Source organism: Monodelphis domestica, chromosome 4 (assembly GCF_027887165.1).
Source record: "Monodelphis domestica isolate mMonDom1 chromosome 4, mMonDom1.pri, whole genome shotgun sequence".
NCBI lineage: Eukaryota > Metazoa > Chordata > Mammalia > Didelphimorphia > Didelphidae > Monodelphis > Monodelphis domestica.
In genome coordinates this window covers 436,101,173-436,117,997 of record NC_077230.1, presented here as the reverse complement: position 1 = coordinate 436,117,997, position 16,825 = coordinate 436,101,173, and the positions used below count along the sequence as shown (strand labels likewise).

Sequence of the window (16,825 nt, the reverse complement as noted above, 5' to 3'; positions counted from 1 at the left end):
TCCAAGGAGGCCCCTCATCTTGTGGGAGGCCTCATGCCTAGAAGCCAAGCTAGATTTAATCTTCTGGGAAGGCCCTTTGGCTGAGGCCTCTGAAATTCCCCTGGCTCAGAACAGGCCAGAGCAGATCTTCCCTGTCCCTCTCTCTCCCTCATTCTTCCTTTTGGGGGAAGGTAACCCTGCATTGTCTCCTTGAAGGACAGAGTATTTCTGCTCAGAGAAGGGTTCTGGGAGGTGGAGGTTAAGTACTAGAGGAAAGAGCTTTGGTAAAAATGACCCATTGCCTCTCTTTTTGGTCTCAGCTATTGTTGAGACGTAGGATGGACTCTTCTGCCTCTGGGTCCCTCAAGTACATCAACTGCCACTCCCCCCTTCTGCAAGACCTGGAGTTACTCCTCAGCCCAGGAGAGAGGACTGCTTCTTGGATCTAGTTGTTAGGATGCTGAGCTAACCCTCCTCTTTGGGAAGAGGTATGGTTCTCCCCAAATCTTCAGCCAACCTTCCTAATATCAGAAACTAGTTGGACCTAATTATAAGTAGTAGATGCTTTATTTGGGTTCACACATGGAGAGGAGATGGGGTCAGATAAGGGAAGTGAGTGAGCAGGAAGACCTATGGACTTGTAGACTGACCTCCCCCCCAAGATGTCGGGGTTCAGGCTCTCAGCCTTGACCCCTCTTCTGGTCAGTGGTTCCTACTCCTGAGCTAATCTAGTTTGAGTACTGGATTTCAGGACAGGTTAGGGAGAGAGATGAAGAATCAATCTTTGGAGAGAGGATTTCTCTGTAGACAGCTTTCTTCAATGTCCCAGTCCTGTGGAAAGGAAACTAGACTAATAGTTTGTGTGGGGGAAGGGCCAACTGGGAGTGGCAGTTGGGTCTTGTGACTAGCACTTCCTTCCTGCCATGTGGGACTTGGCTTCTGGGTATTGGAGGAGAGAGGAGCTTGTTCAGCCCAGTCTGGAGTGGCATGCTCTCCTTGGTTCAGCCGGAAGACACAGGCTTCTGAAGGTCAGATTTGTTCTTGTTTCCTTTCTGTGTACTGATAAGATCCTGAGGACTACATGAAGTATTGCTTACTACCCCAACAGCTATAAAAGTTGCAGGGAAAGAGACTCATGGTTTCACTGTTCCCACGTGAAACCAGAAAAAGTTCAATACCATTGTAACAGACATCGAAGATAATTAGACAATAGATAGTGCTGAGAAATGAAAACAAAAACTGATCAACATAAAAGCACATCATAAAGAAATAATAGTGACACATAATGTTTGAGACAACTTTCCAGCCCAGAGGAAAAGCAGCCCAGAGGAAAAGATTTTAAACCATCCCAGAGGAAAAGCATCAAGAAAAGATGCTAGAGACAAGAAACAAAGAGGAAAAGCTAAAATGGACAGCTAAGACTTTGAACTTGTAAATTTGTTTATATTAGAGGACAGATGGAAAATGAGACTTATATGTAAGATTGAGTGTGTTGAAATAATAAAACAAAAGTAATATCACATATTAGGGAAATAGCATGCATCACTACATAACATGGAAGAAAGAAGAGATCCATCAGTCAACATGAGAAGTGGAAATCTGAAGAAACTTGATAAGTATTAATTCAACACAACACTATTAGACACAAAACACAAAATCACTGACATATTGAGAGGCCTTGTCTATAGAAACAAGTGTCTGGAATTGTATTTATGTAAAATGTAAATATGTATATAGTTAGTTCCATAAGTCTTGGACAATAGAAAGATCAGTAGATATTTCTATTTGACATCAGGATGTGGAACAATGTATATTGTTGTATTATATGTAAATGATTTCTGTAAATAATGTATTAGTTTTAGTTAACTTAGAATAAGTAGTATTATCACTAAGATTCAATTTTTTGTAATAGTTTTGTTCAACATTTATTGTACTGAATTTAATGTAAAACCCCAAAATTACCCTTATCCTTACTTTCCCGCAAAGAATCCTTAGAGTAGATTTAGTAAATTGGTAACTATAATATAAATATGTGACCTTGGGAAGGTCACAACAAAAAAAGGGGATGATTGTGGAAAGGAAACTAGACTAATAGTTTGTGTGGGGGAAGGGCCAACTGGGAGTGGCAGTTGGGTCTTGTGACTAGCACTTCCTTCCTGCCATGTGGGACTTGGCTTCTGGGTATTGGAGGAGAGAGGAGCTTGTTCAGCCCAGTCTGGAGTGGCATGCTCTCCTTGGTTCAGCCGGAAGACACAGGCTTCTGAAGGTCAGATTTGTTCTTGTTTCCTTTCTGTGTACTGATAAGATCCTGAATTAGAACAACAAGAGTAGACGGGAGTGGGATAAACTCTCCGCCAGCCTCTGGGCCTGGCCTCAGGTCTGAAGCTGAGAAAAACTCCAATCCCAACTAGTTATTAACTTTATGTTATTTGAATTCGCAGTCAGATAAGTGGACTATCTTTACTGATCATAGAGGGAGCTAAAAATCAGTTTCAGTCATTCAAAGACAAACAGACCTCTTTGGACCCCTGCGGCTTCCTCTCAGCAGGGGGCATCTCCCTCCCCTGCCTCACCAAGCAGTGTTCCCTCTCTCCTCTTAACTCCTCCTTACCCTCATACAAACCTCCCATTTATTCCCATTTTTCCAATCCCATTTCCTTTCCCAAAAATATTACAGTCCACAATATGCTCAAATGGCTCTGACTGCTGTTGTTAAGCTGAGAGATATCGAGGGGTTCAAAGGGAAAGCAGTTGATCTCCAAAGACCCAAGCTTCCTCCCAGCTTTTTGGATTAGCCCCTTCTCCTTGGCTGCAAGCTGGAAGAAGGGAAGTAGAAGTTGGAATCCTCTCAGTTTCTGTTTTCTGACAGGAATCTTGAGGGTTTTTTCTCTTTTTTGCACTTCCCCCTCAACCTCTCTACTCCTTGCATGACTGGATTTGATTTCTCTCTTGGACTACTTGAAAGAGGCAAAAAAAAAAATCCAATGCAAAAAAGAGTGCCATAAAGAGAAGAATGGACCAAAAGGAAAAGCACAATCAAAATATCATGAAAGAAATTTAGTATCTAAAAATTTGAATTGAGTAAATAAAAGCTAATAATCCCAGGAGACATCAATAAACAATGAAATCAAATCAAAAGAATGAAAAACATAGAATAAAATATGAAATATCTCACTGAACAAAATAAATGACCCTGAAAATAGATACAGGAGAGACAATATAAGAATTACTGGACTACCTGGAAGTCATGAGGAAAAAAAAAAGCCTAGATCTCATATTACAAGAATTTATTCAAGAAAATCGTCCTGATATTTTCAAACAAGAAGGCAAAATAGACATTGAAAGAACCCACAGATAAGCTCCTATAATAAATACCCAAACACCAACTCCCAGGAATGGTATAGCCAAATTCAAGAGCACCCAGGTCAAGGAGAAAGTACTGCAAGCAGCTAGAAAGAAACCATTCAGTTAGGATGGCACTCTAGTAAGGATTACACAACATCTGGCAGCTTCTACATTGAAGGACCAGAAGGCTTGGAATATGATATTCGGGAAGGCAAGGGAACTGGGCTTACAACCAAGATTGTTTACAACAATCACCTACCCATCAAAGTGATACTATTCTTTCAGGGGAAGGTAAAGCCATTTAATAAAATAGAAGATTTCCAAACATTCCTGAAGAAAAGACTAGACTTAAAATTCAAGGGAAGAATAAAAAGGTAAATTAGAGAAAAAATTTAAGGGTTTCAATAAGATCAAATGGCATGTATTCCTATAAGGAAAGATGATATCTGTAACTCTTAAAAATTGCAATCGTTATCATAAAAATTAAAAGTACACATAGATGGTGTGGTAGTAAGCCATTAGGGGTCAAAAAGGATTGTACTAAGAGAAATGGGAAGAGAGAATGAAAATGGAATAAGTTATATCACCTAAAGAAGAGTGGTTGGGAGGGGGGAATACTCTAACAATAGAGGGGAGGATGAGGGCAGTGACAGGGTAATACTTAAACCTTGTTCTCCCTGGAATTGGCTCAGAGAGGAATAAACAGCCAGATTCACTGGGGTATAAAATCCTATCTTACTCAATTGGGAAGTAGAAGGAGAATAAGAAAAGGGGTGGTTGGGAGGGGAATAATATGAAGGAGGGAGAAATGGGGAGGGATTAAAAGTCCCTATAGAGAAGTAGGAGGGGCATAAGAAGGGTGGGGTGGGAAGGGGAGAAATATTGTAGAAAGTTATTTATTAAGTAAGATTTATTTATTAAGTTAGAGTTCATTAGGAAATAAGAGTTAAGTAGCATAAGTTATTGAGAGATGCATAAGAGATTTATAAATTAGGTTTCTTTAAAATCCGAATAGAATCTCAAATGGACTTAGGGGTAAGAGATAATTTTCCCAGAGTGCTTTGAGAGAGTTACCCAACTGACTTCTCTTTGGGCTTACCCTGTCCCAAAAAGAGGTCCTAAGAGCTACTCGGTGAGATCTGGAAAATCTCAGTGTTCTCACATCTAACGTTCATTTAAAAGACCTGACAACTGATGGAGATTGTGGGTGAAACATTAGTGCAAGCCCCAGGCAGGTTTGGCTGGGCAAGTGGAGAAGGCTGTGGAGATTCAAAGCTGTTTGTTAATCTATACAATAAAGAAGAGAGAGACCTAACTTATTTCTCTTGTGTATAATTTAGATAGGATGGATAGATTAAGGTTTTGGGGGATTTAGATAGAATAGGAAGAGAGAGTAGTCTCAACTTTGTTGGGGAAGGAGATCTGTAAGAATCAGATTTGGTGGTTGGAGTAAGGAATTTTAGCTTAGGAACTTATATATCATAAGAATTTCTTTTCCACTTGTTTCCTTTTCCTATCCCTTTAATTAGTTTTTTTAACCTATAAAAAATGTATTTTTTATATAATTGGCTGAGCTGGAATTCTTGGGCTGCTCTGAGAAGCCATATTTCTCAAACAGGCCAATCCAACAACCTGTCCACACAGGACATAATTATTGGTATTACCATCCTATACCAAGAACCAACAAAGGTTAGTATTAAATTTTTCACTGTAGTTGGACTCTGAATATATATTAATTAGGTGGTTGCCAGGGATTTAATTTCTAAATCCCAAAATGAATTACTAAAGTAAATGGAATTTGTGGTAGTTAATAAATAATATTTACAAAAGAAGGAAGATATTAAAGAACAAGAGAGAAAGGCTTCTTCTGATACCAATTAGAATTTCTAAACCCCAGCCAGGGGAAGAGAGTCTCAGGAAGTTGGGCCTTTCCTGGAGGCTTCATGCCTCCATAAAGGCGGGGTCACTAAATCAGCTTTTGACTCACTAATGGTAACAGTCTAAAAGAAGTCTGGGTGTTGGTTTTCAGTCACTCCTCCATCCTTCACTCCAAGCCTGGGTGACAGTGTACAAACTCATCCAAATGTTTGAATCCATATGTCCAAATTCAGTCTTTTTTCCCTCTATTTAAAGACCTTTTTCTCTTGTGTCACCTCCCCTAAATATTCACGTCTACAAATCACAGCAGACACTTTTCTCCAGGACTGCCCACTCTTTAGTTCTCACCTTCTCTGCTTAGATTATATCCTTTTGGGTTACTTAACACCTCTTTTGTTGAGTTCACCTTTTGTAGTTACTTAACACCCTTTTGTGGTTATTTCACCTTTTCTAGTTACTTAAGACCTTTTTGTAGTTAAAATCTAAAAATAGATTTGTAGCTTACAATTCAAGCTTCACTACAGAGGAAGAGCTAAGTATCTTCACTGTTACAATCAGGAGATAGATAGCTAAATCCAATCTTCACATTAGGAAACTCATAACATTTGGCAAACTACAGTTTTGGAAAGAATCTACAGAACTAAAAACAAAATATTAGTTGTATTTTCAAAGATCAAGTCAGATACAAGCAGGCAGTTTTCAGCTGGCAGAATTCTCAGGTGCAGTATAACTTCAGCACCAGGAAGAGTTCCAAAGGGCTGCCTGTCTTATTCTCTGTGTCTCCCTGTCAGCACAAATTACACAAAGCAGTATCTGAAGAGACTCTGACTATTTAGTCATGTGGATTGTGTTATTATTTCTTAATATGGAAATCTTTTTTATGGAAAAAAATTTTACTGAATTAGAGAAAACCATAACAAAGTTCATTTGGAAGAACAAAGGATCAAGGATATCCAGGGAAATAATGAAAAAAAAAAATACAAAGGAAGGTGGCCTTGCAGTCCCAGGTCTCAAACTATATTACAAAACAGTGGTCATCAAAACAATTTGGTACTGGCTAAGAGACAGAAAGGAGGATCAGTAGAATAGACTTGGGGTAAGTGACCCCGTAAGACAGTATATGACAAACCCAAAGAGCCCAGCTTTGGGGACAAAAATACACTATTTGATAAAAACTGTTGGGAAAATTGGAAGACAGTGTGGGAGACACTAGGTTTGGATCAACACCTCCCACCCTACACCAAGATAAACTCAGAATGGGTGAATGACCTGAACATAAAGAAGGAAACTATAAGTAAATTAGGTGAATGCAGAATAGTATATATGTCAGACTTTTGGAAAGGGAAAGATTTTAAAACCAAGCAAGACTTGAAAGAGTCACAAAATGTAAAATAAATAATTTTGACATCAAATTAAAAAGTTTCTGTACAAACAAAACCAATGTAACTAAAATCAGAAGGGAAGCAACAAATTGGGAAACAATCCTCATAACAAAAACCTCTGACAAAGGTCTAATTACTCAAATTTATAGTTAAACCAGTTGTACAAAAAATCAAGCCATTCTCCAATTGAAAAATGGGCAAGGTACATGAATAGGCAGTTTTCCATTAACGAAATCAAAACTATTAATAAACACATGAAAAAATGTTCTAAATCTCTTATAATCGGAGAGATGCAAATCAAAACAACTCTGAGGTATCACTTCACACCTAGCAGATTGGCCAACATGACAGCAAAGGAAAGTTATGGATGCTGGAGGGGATGTGGCAAAGTGGGAACACCAATTCATTGCTGGTGGAGTTGTGAATTGATCCAACCATTCTGGAGGACAATTTGGAACTATGCCCAAAGGGCGCCAAAAGACTGTATGCCCTTTGATCCAGCCATAGCACTGCTGGGTTTATACCCCAAAGAGATAATAAGGAAAAAGACTTGTACAAGAATATTCATAGCTGCGTTCTTTGTGGTGGCAAAAAATTGGAAAATGAGGGGATGCCCTTCAATTGGGGAATGGCTGAACAAATTGTGGTATATGTTGGTGATGGGATACTATTGCGCTAAAAGGAATAATAAAGTAGAGGATTTCCATGAAGACTGAAACAACCTCTAGGAAGTGATGCAGAGTGAAAGGAGCAGAACCAGGAGAATATTGTACACAGAGACTGATACACTGTGGTTCAATCTAACATAATGGACTTCTCCATTAATGGCTTTACAATGTCCCTGAACAATCTGCAGGGATCTATGAGAAAAAAAACTATCCTCAAGCAGAGGACAAATTGTGGGAGTAAAAACACCGAGGAAAAGCAAATATTTGACTACAGGGGTGGAGGGGATATGATTGAGGAGAGATGCTAAATGAGTACCCTAATACAAATACCAACAACAAGGAAATGGGTTCAGAGCAGGGACACATGTGATACCCAGTGGAATCTCGCTTTGGCTAGGAGAGGGGTGGTGGGAGGAGGGGGGAGAGGAAAAGAAAATGATCTGTTTCCAACGAATAATATATGAAAATGACCAAAATAATGTTAAAAAAATCGTAAATAGGATATTAGGAAAAAGACTCTAGCAAGTCATCACAAGGGTTATCCACTATGACAAGGTAGGATTCATACCAGGAATGCAAGGACGGTTCAACATTAGGAAAACTAACCTCATAATTGACCATATTAACAAGCAAACTGAAAAAAATTCCATGATTATCTCAATAGATGCAGAAAAACCCTTTAATAAAATACAACACCCATTCCTTTTGAAAACACTATAAAGTATAGGAATAGAAGGGCCTTTCCTAAAAATAATAAACAGTATATATCTAAAACCATCAGCAAACATCATCTACAATGGAGATAAACTTGAGGCCTTCCCAATAAGATCAGGAGTGAAACAAGTGCGAACATGGAGATTTGAACTCTGGACTCCATTCCCCAAAAGTCCTTGCTCACTTCCCAAAATGCCTTGTAACCTCACCTGGGCAGAGAGTGAGATGGGGTATTTAACCTGGTTGTAAATGCTACTGGGCCTCTTTTTTCCTACTTCTGCTTCCCGGCAGACGCATCTGTCATGATGTGAGTGAAATTGAATTGGGCCTCTCAGCCCACCTAGCACATGTCTTTGTTGTATTTTCTTGATATTTTAATCTTCAATAAATCTCTAAAAATATAATACTCCTTGCATAGAGAAACTAATTTCTATTTGCCTCAGTTTCCCCTAAATTTTAATCATTACAGTTTGGCGTAACCACTTCGGGAAAACAAAATATCTCGATCTTCTGATTCTTTTCTGATTCTTTTCTCTTCTAAGTTCAGCTGTTAATAGCCAGTGCCTAGAAACTTTTTTTTTAAGCCACATTTTCTTCAAGATGCTTTTTTAGAAAACTCCACTAAGGACTTTCTGGAGCCCTTCTCTCCCACCGGCTTGGCCGCTTCTCCCTGCCTGAATGCGTTCCTGCCTGCAGCCCCCGCTCCAGACCTGTTTGCTGTTTGCTGATCACCTGGTTCCCAGCTGCTTCGTTCTGCCTGCCTGTTTCTCCAGCAGCTGCTGCGCCTGGTCTTTCGCTCACCTGGCCCACCTGATTCAAACCAGATCTCGATCACCTGGTCACCCACCCGCCGGTCCCAGCAAAACTCTAGCCTTGGAGCAGGACTCATTTCTACTAGCTGGTAAAAAACGGGGGTATTGGCGGAGGATTGTAGGAGGGGAGAGAGAAAAGGGAGAGGAGAAGAAACAGACTTTTCCAAACAGGAACTTAAAAGCAATGGGTGATTTAAAAAGATATCTTTTGACTGTTCTGGTAATTTCATTGATTTCACCAGCATGCCAGAAAAAAAATTCAGCTCCGTACAACTTTAACTTTGGAGGGGCAGCTGGGTGGCTCAGCGAACTGAGAGCCTACTCACAGTGGAACATGGCCAGATATGAAGAGGAAATGGATCTCATTTTTGGTGAGAAAGCCTTGCATTCTAAATTTTCTTAGCTGACACAGTGTGTCAATGATTATAAGCTACATTTTTTAATTTTTAAAACTCTTTTATTATATTTTTCTTGCATGTGCAATATATTTCAGTTTTTTTTAATTTTTTCTCTCCTTTTTATATTTGAAGCATGTCACCAGCATTAAAATTTTCTTTAACTTTTTGATTTTGCAGTACTATAAGTTTAAGATACATTTGCTAATGCATGCCCCAAAAGCTTGGGACTATAAAAATGATGCCACTAATTATTTTAAAAATTACGGGACTTTACTTAATGATTCTGATTCCAGGACAAGATACACACAAAAGAGCCATTGCACAGTGCCAAAGAAGCACAAAGCTCAACTGCATAGTGCCAATTGAGCACAAGGTCAAAGAGACCAACCAATCCTGGTGGGATTGATGTAATTTTGAGCCTAGACAAAGAGGACTTGAAAGTGTTTGGGGTTCAAGGTTGCGGCTGTTTAACATGTGTTAAAGGCAGGTCTTCCTTGTTCCACATTCTACCAAGTATCTCAAATTTGGCTCCTATAATCTAGTCCCTCTTTTCTGTCTTTCATAGTGTGGTAACTTTCTGTAGTCCTGGCTACTGACTGGGTAAATGCATCATTGCTTAGATCATTTTAATTGGGCTCTGATTCAAGGACCTGTTATAGATTTATTTTTCTTTTACTTGGAATTTTTATACATATGACTTTCATAGTCTATATTTTCATCCAGAAATTTTTCTTTTTTATTTGGATTTTTCTGATGTCTTTTTAATTTCTCTTGCCAATTGATTCATATACCTCATACCTCAGCCATGCATCCCTAAGTGATCCTGTATTTTCAATCACCCACAACATGGGGAAGTGTAAAAAATATTATTTTAAATTGCAAAGTTTAAATTCCTTTTTAGAAGAATTTTAGGTAAAGAAAGATGCTACTTCTCTGAATCCAGAAATTGAACTGTTGGAGAAGACACCATGAAGATACCTCCAGACCACAAGTTGCACAAAAAAAAATCCAAATTGAACTTTGGGTGTAGTTGATTGAACATTTATTTGTATGTATACTTTCATGCCAAAGGGGACTGCCCCCTAACTGGCTTTTTATCAATGGCCTCTTTTTTCCTACTAACGCTTCCCAGCAGACGCGTCTCTCATGATGTCAGTGAAATTGAATTGGGCCTCTCAGCCAACCTAGCACATGCCTTTCTTACTTGTATTTTCTTTATATTTTAATCTTCAATAAATCTCTAAAAATATAATACTCCTTGAAGAGAGAATCTAATTTCTACCTGCCTCGGTTTCCCCAAAATTCAATCATTACACAAGGATGCCCATTATTACCCCTATTATTTAACATTGTATTAGAAACACTAGCAGCTGGAAACTATAAGCAAATTAGGTGAACACAGAATAGTATACTTGTCAGATCTTTGGGAAAGGAAAGACTTTAAAACCAAACATGAGCTAGAAAAAAATCACAAAATGTAAAATCAATAATTTTGATTAAATCAAATTAAAAAGGTTTTGTACAAACAAAATTAGAGACACACTGTGTCAAACAAGGAGAGATAGAATACAAATGTTTCTCACCCCAAAATGAGTTCCATGTCCTTTTTACCTTGGCTATGATCCACAGTGTGAGTGCAGATGATTTTCACCAAGTAACAGCTTTATAAAACAGTAGCACAGTAGGTAATGCACATTCAATGAAATACCAAAATTCCCAAAAGCATACTTAATGACAATAGTAAATAATCCCCCTATCATATAGGATTCACATGAGATGCTGTGTAACATTTAAAAAAAAAAACCCTTTGAAGTTCATGGATACTTATCACAAGTTATACAGATCTAGTCAATCTTTCAACATTAGCTGAGATGTTTCTTCATTTTAAAGTAATTTATGGATTGACTAGCCATGTATTGTGGACATTAGGCTCCAAAATTTAAAAGAAAGAAATAAAGACAGTTCTCTCCTCTAGTACACATTTGTTGTTCTTATCTCTCTCTCCCTGGTGATATATATATATATAGATATAGATATATAGATATATAGATATATATCTCAGCTGAGCTCACTACTCAGTACTTCTCCTGGATATCCAGTGAGAAGGGGGATTTAGGAGATTTCAACTCCTCCATCATTACTTCATCAAAGGAGAAGCAGGTTCCTTTTCATACAAGGAAGGTGTCCATAAAAAGTTTCCCCAGACTTGTGGCTGGCCTAGCACACTCTCAAAATGGGTCCAGGGTCCCCATGTCTTTCCAGTCTTGCCCTTAATCCTTTTAACTGAATAAAAGAAGGGAGGTTCCCCCTGCTCTCAGAACCTGGGAGGAAGGGGACACCAAGTCTAGAGTTTTAACCTTGGCCAGGCTAAAGGGAAACTCATTCCACAAAAATATCACAATTCAACCTTAACTTTCCAAAACAGGTTATTTTTTGGGAAAAAAAAAAGGTTCTAAGCCTAGCCCTATAACTATGGAAAACTGATGATCAAGGGTCAAGAAAAGATGTTTGGAGATGGACTGAAGAATAACTGACAAGGCAGTGGACAGCGCTGACAATAACATGTTACTATTGTTAATTTTAGATTTACTCCACCCTGCTTAGTCTAGCAATCAGGAATGTATACACCCCTATTTAAGGATTAAGTGTTGAGGAGGATGGCCTATGACCGACATGTGCTAGCAAGTAACAAATCAAAAACAACTGACAGACCCCCTGGGCTGTCCTAAGTCAAGCTTAAGCTACCACTGGTACATATGAGACGCAGGAAGTGATGTTAAAAAGTCTATATATTTGCATCACATCCTCTTGCAGGTATCTCTTTTTGGTGGCGGAGGTGTTGAGCTTGGGGTCTCTCTCTCAGAAAGTTGGGTTCAAATTGTAGTGTGGCTCGTGAGAGCTTTTTGGTTTCTTGGTGTGGGTCAGATGAGCAATCTTCCCTGTGCTCTCTTGGAGTTTAGGCTGATTCCTTCTTTTTCCTTTACCTTTCCTAAAATGCTATCCTCCTAGGAGGTCCCTCATCTCCCCTTCTGACTGGAAGCCAAGCGACATTAAATTTTGAAGATCTCGTGGCTGAGGTTCTCTGAACATCCCTTGGCTCAGATTAGGCCAGAGAAATCTTATACCATTTCCCCTTTCTCTTCTACTTAATTCCTTCCCTCTATTTTACCATTACCATTACCAATATCTATTAAACCACCATAAAATTCCCAAACTGACTTGAGTATTTTTATTGGGATTTGAATTAATCCCCGGCAAAGATAAGTATAATATAATAATTTTATTATATTATAAATGTAATATAATAATAAGTAAAAAACCACTAAATTTACCCCTTACACTATGCAAGGCTCTTCTATTTCTCCAGTCTTCTCCAAGGGAAACAAAGGGTATTCTTGGTATTGGATATTCTTCCATTTCACCACTTTTCCCCGACTCATTCCCTACTTTTCAACCTGCAATGTCTCTGGGACACCCAGGGGAGGAATAGTCTGAGGAAAGGCTGAGTCTCAAAGCATGACAGAACACAATTTTGAAAACCCTCAATACCATCTAGAAACCTGAAACACTAAAGAGACTTTGTCCATCCCCATGGTGACACTATGGGTAACAGCCTTCAACAGACACTTTCATGTCTTGGGAGGTCCAGATTTGAGCAAAAGTTCTTTGGGCCAGAACCAGCTTTCACTCACACAATAAAGCTCACTCTCCCACAACAGTAGCAGGGGGAGAGAGGAGACCTTGGTGCCAGATCTGGGAGGCAGATTTGGTCCTGATATATCTGAAGGACATTCAAAGAGTTCAGCCAGGAAAGGCCAGAACCAGTGGAAAAAGCAGACACCACTAGCAAGGGCAACAAAGGTTCTCATTAAGTTATACCTAGAATCAGAAGGCAGAAAGATTTCAGCCTCAATGGGAATCAGAAAAATCAGGTTCACAGGGAAGAATGTAGAGACCTCAGTTTCAAGGAAAGAAGACAGTTTCTTGTTTGGAACTTGTTTACTCTGGGGAGTTCCTAGCAGTCCCCCAGTGCCCAACTCTGAAGTCCAGTGATCACAGCTATCATCCAATGGCACACAAGGTCAGGAACTCAGGACCCTGCTTGCCTCTCTATCTCAAGCTCTGTCCTCTATTATCTGGAATGCCACTGCCACTAGGAGTCCTCTTCAGTCTAGACTCTTCCCAGGCATCTAAAAGCCCATCCCAGGGCTTTATATGCTATCTGGGCAAACACCTAGTAGGCTGGTCACGCTGAGAGTTACCCCTTTATCCTCCTTCCCTCTCCCCTGATTCATTCCATACTCTTTAAGTATCCAGGGACTCTGGGCTCTTTCTTGTTCTTCAAACTAGACTCTCCATCTCCTGAGCTTGCATTTTCTGGCCTCCTCAGCCTTCTGCCTGAGCTTTCACTACTATCCCCTCTAGTCTTTGCCTCCTGTGTACACTGGATTTTTGCAGATCTGGATGAAAATCTCATCTTCTGCAGGACACATTTATTGACCCATCTTCTTTGTTTGATTTTGTTTGAATTTATCTTCTATGTATTGAGAGGAAAATTGTTGTCTTGCCTTTAATATTGATCATGAAACAAGGGAGCACATGTATTCCTTTAGATAAGTATCTGCAATGACTATTTTTAAGAGTTAGATCCAATTATTCCACTGATTGTGTATCAGATATCTATTATAATGCTGGAATATTAGCCAGAGTACTAGCAAGAATGGAGTTGGATGTATTAGAATAGTCAAGCAAGGAATGATACTGAAAACTTCTATTGGAAGAATAAAAGCTTTCGGTCTGTAGAGTCATCGAGGGAAGCTGAAAGCCCTGCAGAAGAAGCTGCTTCCCTGGGAATGGTGAGTCCACAGCAGACATGAAGAGATCAGAGGAAAACAGCTTTGGCGTGTTCAGGTTCTGTTTGATCCTTTGAAGATTTATGACAACTGGAAGCTCCCCAAACCACTGCGGCCCAGAAAGGTTCCTGTGACCTAAGCAGTGCGATGCTTCTGGAGGATTCACTCAATTCTCTTCTCTTAACCTGGCACTGAACTGAAGACTTTGTTTCCCATGTTCCAAGCCCTCCTGACCAAACCACCATCACATGTTTCTTAACTGCCTCTGTACCTTCTGCCTTGTTCATGACATGCTCATGAGCTGCGAAAAACCCACAAAACATGCTTCTGTCCGTCTTTATCGGATCTTTGCTCCAGGCTGGATGGGGTAACATCTCCAGCTTCCACTGACCACAAGTACAAGTTTGGATCTTCACCTCAGAATTATGGCCCAGACATTTCTTACTTTGTCAATCTGAAGGGATTCAGGATTCAGAGATTCCTTAGGAAGAAGTTCTGGGGATGTTCAGAAGCTTTTCTTTTAGGGGGATTCTGTTTTGTGCCTCCTCATGAAAGATTCCCCTTGCAGCTGAGGTATGGCACCTTCCTGCCAGGCCCTGCCTCACTCACTCCCCAGCTCCTCCCCAGGGCCTGCTCTCCTCCCTGGGGCAGCTCTCCTCAGCCCAGCCAGTCGCTCCCCCCATGCCCCTCTCTGCCCTCTTGGTGCCAGTCCTGCTGGGCTCTTTCCTCCTGGGGCTGGGGAAGCCCAAGGCTGTCTGTCACACTCCTATTCCTCAGCACCTACCACTGAGGCTCTCCTGTGGCCAGGGGGGAAGGGCTGTCAGCAGGGAATGTGGGGAGAAGCTCAGTGACTGCCCTGGAGTCTGCCTTTGCTGTGAGGACAGAACAAGGTGCTGGATGTCCTCAGCAGGGCCCTCCCTGCCCTGGCCCTCCCCCACTTCTATTTACTCTAATAAGGCACAAAAGTCTGGCAAAGGCTGACCCAGGAAGCAGCCCATGGTGTGTCCTCTGGCTTAGAGACAGGATCTGAGATGAAGCCTTTGTCAGCAGCTCTTCCAGCCCTGCCCATGGTGCCCAGTCCTTTCTGTCAGCTAAAAATGTTCCTCATCTTCCCCCAAACTCCTTTGGAAGCCTCCCTGGCAGGTCTGACTGACCCCTCCAAATGTGGGGCTGGAGGGCAGGAGCAGAGCCTGTCCCTGGGCCATCCCCACTGAGGGAGGGGGTCACACGGGGGTAGATGAAGGAATGGCAGCATATGTGTTGGTTTAGCTGGAAACTGGGTGGTTCATCTAGGCCAGGAAACCCCAGAACACTGTAGATAGGGAGCAGCCTGGGCGGACCCTGGAGCTACCCCTGAGGATAAGCAGTGAGGGCACGGCCTGGCACAGACTGTGAATTTTAAAACTATTCCACACTGATCAGACCATTCTTTAGAAGATTTGATTTAGCTATTTCCTGGTCAATAACAATAGAGATACTTGGAATAACAGAATCAGGTCTTAGAAACTCTATATTTCTCCTCCCTTCTTAGTTTAACAAGATTATGATCAATCTCAAGATTTAATTATCTAAGGACATGTGTAGAAAAAAGGGCAGACCTCTGGGCTGTCCTAAGTCAAGCTAAGTCCTCATTGGTACAGATAAGATGCAGGAAAGTGATGTAAAAACATCCATAAAAGGCACGTCACTTCCTGTCCCTTCCTCTTTCCCTGGAGAGGTGACTCTGGCTGGCAGCGTGCTAAGCGTTCCGACATCTTGGGAGTGGTGGCAGTTATTTGTCTGGATTTTGGCGGTGAGTTTTGTCCTTGACCTCACATTCAGGTTCAGGAATCTCAGCTGAGCCCCTTTTGGAGTTCAGGTTGATTCCATCCTCCTTCACACTCCAAACCCTTACTTTCTGGATCATCTAATTTTCCTGCCCGGTATCAGCCAAGTGGGGGTAGGGGGGGGGGGGAAGGAATCCTTCACCCTTTCCCTCTCCCTTCTTCTTAATCTTCACTATATCAATTAAATCACCATAAAATTTAGCAGCTAACTTGGGTATTTTATTATTTGGGTTTTTCATTAGGATTTTTATAAATAAAATCCTTGGCGACCTAAATTAATTATAAATTCAGTCTCAGCCATAATTTCACCCTTTACAGTTTGGCTGACCACTTCGGTTGTGACAAAATACCCTCAATCTTCTTAACTTTCCTAAACTTTTTTTCCCCTCTACTGTGACTATCCCATTTTATAGCTTATTTTGATCAGCTGTAAAGGTAAGTAAATTTGGGTGTTTTTTTTTCTTCTTTTCTCCCTCTCTCCTTAAATTAGATAGAACACAGCTGTTTTAAATCTTAGCAACAGGGCCCTAAGGTCTTGGCTGGGAGAGCTGTTCCTAAATCTTCTTTCCCTTAGGAACAACTGCCTAGATTAGAAGTGGGGAAAACCTGTAGAAAGTTTTGGCTTTGTCCTGCTCCCCATATGTTTTGTGAAGTCTGCTAGGAAAATAATTACAAAAAAAATATATATATATATATAAATGGAATACTACATTCTTCGACATTTATATAGCGGTTGAAGAATTAGGGACATTGAGAAATACAGCATACCTCCAATTTTTTATATTATTAGGTAATGTCATTTTTGTACTCCTCAGTACTATGTTTACAGATGCTAAAATAAAAAAAAATGAGGATAAAATATAGGAGAACATGAAAAACATGCAAGCTCAATTAGAAAATTTGAAACATTTATAACAGGATCAATTGACAAACATCCACCCTAACAGAAACAGACCTGTTTCTGAACCTT

At 40.3% G+C, this 16,825-nt stretch overlaps 1 protein-coding gene across 1 annotated transcript in view; it reads right to left on the bottom strand.

Moving 5' to 3' along the window:
• Positions 1 to 16,825, bottom strand: part of LOC100619882 (zinc finger protein 420-like) — a 53,313-nt gene that overhangs the window by 27,660 nt on the left and 8,828 nt on the right. The window lies entirely within an intron of this gene.